Consider the following 4,553-nt stretch of genomic DNA (forward strand, 5'->3'; position numbering starts at 1 on the left):
TTTTAGGGAGTAAACCAATGCTTAAAAAAAAGAAAAAAAAAACAATCCACTCGACTTTGTTTACAAGCATGAAGACGTTTTGCCTCACATTTAGGAAGCTTTTGCGATTCAAAATGTCAGAAATTCCCTTTAACAACACCCATTTCAGAGACATAGACAGGTATGGGGTATTGCAGGCTAATAAAAGAGGCCAAATGACCCCCGTTCCAAAGGGGTTAGACCCTTTCGTCCATTTCAATTTGCATTTTTTGTTGGGCTACTGTAGAAGAGCCTCGAACTCAACACTATTTCTGACATTTTGAATTGAAAAAGCTTTCTGGATGGGAAGCGAAACGTCTTCAAACTCGGAGACAATGTCCAGTGGTTTGTTTTTTAATCTTTTTTTTGGAATGACTGTGACCTGGATGACTGAGAATCTTCACCAACATAAATCAAGGCTTTTCCACATGAAGATGAACCAGAGCATGTGATCGGAACGGAGCGCCTTGCAATTCCCACTCATTCACTCCACCGCACAAAAAATTGCGACAGGACACTCCACTCAAAATCCACACTTTAATTTCCCTGCCACTTCAGCGAAATCGCTCTATGTTCAAATTTTCAGGAGAAGGCGTTTTCTTACATTTTTCCTTCATCTAATTATGCAAGGCGCCTGAGACACAGGGCATTTGATTTACTGATGTGACAATACATGTGTATTGTCTTATTTAACTGGCTGTTAAATTATCGTACTGTAACAACTTGCTTCATTCATGTTGTAATGCGTTTCCTATTTAAATATTAATTGTCAAAAAAAGCACACTTAAATAAAATAAATGCTATTTTACAAATTTTATAATGCAACATTTTTATTTGACATTGTGAATGCATCTCTGGCCTTTGAATTGAAAACCACTCGAACATGTTTTTTCCACTCCGCTCCACACTCTACTGCGCTCTCATGCTCTGAGATAAATACGCTGTTTCTCTAAGATAGAAAAGACACAAACTGAGAAGTCACTTGGATCCATTTAATATTTCAGCGTTAAAATTTACTTTTACATTTTTTGGAAGTTACAGTGAACTTTATGCTTTGACCATATAATTAATCCTGTCCCCCCTGCCGCACCGCCACTGCTCAGAACACAAGGCCCAATTTCTCTTTGAAATTAAAAACTTGTTGAATTGATGATAACAATACAATGATACAGAGTATTGTGGAAGCAATAAACATAAGAAACCAGACAAGAAAATAAACAAGTGCAAAAACACTCTTTTCTAACAGCAGTTTAGTGTTTTGACATCCTGTAGGCGGTTCTGTCAGTTTGCTTATTCAGCACCGTGTGGCAGCAGATCCACATGATCATGAAGAAGCTGTGTTGAGTCTCTCAGGGGTATCATTACCTTAGCTTATGTGAGTATGTTAAAGAACCAGAGAGAAACCTTGCTATTCAGTCTTCTTTACTGTAATATTTTCTGAAATATAAAAGTAGCATAAATTATTGTACTTTATTAAAAGGTTACTTCTTCAAATTTTTTGTCTTCAGAAATTCTTGTTTCCTGATTATGTATTTATGATTGTTTGTTTATAAACATAATATGATGGTAATCATATTGTGTTTATATATATAAAAATGTAGGAAAATATGTTATTAAAGGCAATAAAGGACTAGCACATAAATGGGGTTTGAGATATTTAATAAACAGACAGCAGTTAGTAGAGATAAACAATGTTAACCGTGGAGTACCCCAGGGGTCAGTCATTGTGCCAAAACGTTTCTTCAAACACACATTGGTCAGATGGGTTAAAGGATTTAAGAAGCATGAAGACATGCTTAAATGTAAATAATTTGTGTTAAAAAAGCAATTATAATCCAGCAGTAGATAGATTCCCACCAATAAGTTGATCAGTGCTGATTATCTTGTGATTTGGTGGACATGAGTAATAAATGGTAAATATCTGTATTTTAAAACCTTTTTTCTAAGAAATTTCCTTTATAGTATTGAGTTAGAGAAAAAAATAAATACAAATTTACTGATGATGCGGTTTTTGATGTTACATATTAACTGGTGGTTCCTTATATGACTAAGCATCAAAAACATTTACTAATTCCATTTTCGTTCTTCTGTTTTGTTGTTTAGTTTTTTTTTTCATTTTCATTATTTACAACTTGATCAACCTGTTTACAGCTATTTTCATGTTTCACATTAAATATAATAAAATTCCTTAATCTATACAAATAAGGTTAACTCTGGTACAAAGTAAATACAATTTACCGGGGACAAACATGTTTTACACATCGCATGTAAGAACTGCTTTAAGAGAAGCTAGTTTTATTATGGAAAAGCTGCAGTGATGAGCTAAATAAAGCTCTCGGTTCAAAAATATGGATAGAATGAGAATTGATAATGTTTTCCATATTTGGATGTGGCTAAGTGTTTAGTAACATGTTCATGTCTAAAACGATGTCCATAAATGTGCTGAATTTGTAAATATAATAAGGGCAGAAACAAGACATTTTGCTCCTGCCTGACCTGGTTATGAACTCAGCTTGTTGATTTGATAACTAGAATTAATCATAGGTTGTGAGCAAATCAATTTCTTTCAAGAAAATTGAGCTATAAGAGAACTATTCATAATAAGCTTGCATGAGTTAGTATACTATCATATTTTGCAAAATAAGTAACAATAAGTAAAATATGTAGAGATTTCAGTTAACTCAAGGAGGATCAGAATAAAAAAAAGCGTCATAAATAATGTAATGGAATATTTGTTTACAGAACTTAGCTCTAAAATAATCTATCTATAAAATAATAATAATAATAAAAAAAAAGTACAGTTGATGACTTTATTTATTTAAGGAATTAAATATGCCATCATGATAAAATCAGATATGTTGACTCATTGGAAGGCTTTATTATTATAAAGTATTACGTTGCCTCCCTGTTTGCCTGCTTTGTCTTTAAAGAGGTAGAAAATGTCTGTTAGCCGCCCAGTAAAGAGTTTGTTTTTATTTCTTATTTCATTTTCATTTATTATTTTGTTCATATTTAAAAGCAGTAAGTTAATTTTACGGTAATTATTAATCAATTAAAGAAATCTATATATTTCTATAACAATGAGAAGGAATGCTAAATTCTTCTGTATCTGGTTCGGACGAATTCAGTCAGTTGTCTTATTGTTGCTGTTCATATTGTTTTCCTTTTAACCCCTGCCTCAACTATATCAGTAAAATTAGTTATTTGTTTAAGCAGTCAACCATCAGCACATGCTAAGGGTAGATCAGACACAATATTTGGAAAGTCAGATGTTTTTAAAAGGTGCTCTTTCCAAATCCAGAAAGTTCCAAGAACATTAAACATTGTTTAGCTTTTGTTTGATCAATAATCTTAGTTATCTTCTCCATGTGAGATGAACACCCCAAAGGGCAGATTCTTAAACTTCTTTTCAGGTCAGGATTTTTAATTTAAGTTTGAATCCTAAACACTTATCAATGTGTTTCCCTCCATGGAAGGAACCTTTAAGTTTCGTTTACAAGTGAAACACACTAGATCGGACACCAAAGGAGTTTTTTTTAACAGAATCAGGCAAACTAGTTAGTAATATTAGTCAGTAATGGTGTATTTCTTGTCAAGAGAGGCTGTACAGAACCATAAGTGGTTGATTTAATGCAGACGTTTAACAGTGCTACTTAAATCCTACATTTTTATACACTCAGCAGCCATAGTGGGTTTTAAAGGCATGAAAAGTTTGAATATTAATTGAATTTTTAATCCCAAGAGGAATTAATGGATTTTTCTTAGTCAGAATTTCTAATGTTGTCCTTCCAGGTACCGATGAAATGCATCAGCCACAGCAAAATAATTGTATTTATTTTTAGCTTTTTCTCTAAATCTGAATTTATTTCCCCCTACTTTAAATTGTCCTTTTTTATATGCTTTTAATTCAACAAACCAAGTTAAATTGCTCCCCAAATTTTTCTTGTCAATGTAAAAATCCACTAGCAGGAAAATAAAAATGAATAGAACATTATTGATCTGACAATGGAGAAATTAACTCTCTGCATTTAACCCATCCCCTTGGGGAGCAGTGAGCTGCCACTGCTCATTATCCTGGGAGCAATCAGGGGTTAAGGGTCTTGCTCAGAGACCCAGAGTAGTAGTCTGTGGGTGTGGATTTTGAACTCACAACCTCAAGATTGCAATCCCTATGCATTAACCACTTGGCCGCCTCTCCCCAAACTAGGCCACCACGAGTATATTAAGAAACTTTTAGTTAAGATTTGAAGATTAAGTATTGTTGAAGTTGGAAAAAAGAATAGAGCCACTCTAAGTGAAGGTCATATTTCTAAAAGAGAAGTTTTTTAATGTCAATATGCATACAAAACAAATATGGTACATATAAGTAACAACTTTAGACAGGAGAAGGAGAGGCAATCACTGCCATCCAGTGGTGTTAGGAAAATACTGCTCAATAATGGTGACGCTGAAGGATGTCAGATTTTTCTTCTCCAATAGCCTTTCCTATGGGCCATCTCCCTCCTAAACTATCTTGTGCAAAAATTAAAACCATG

This window comes from Cyprinodon variegatus, unplaced genomic scaffold (assembly GCF_000732505.1).
Source record: "Cyprinodon variegatus isolate N-32 unplaced genomic scaffold, C_variegatus-1.0 Scaffold940, whole genome shotgun sequence".
In the NCBI taxonomy this organism is placed as follows: domain Eukaryota; kingdom Metazoa; phylum Chordata; class Actinopteri; order Cyprinodontiformes; family Cyprinodontidae; genus Cyprinodon; species Cyprinodon variegatus.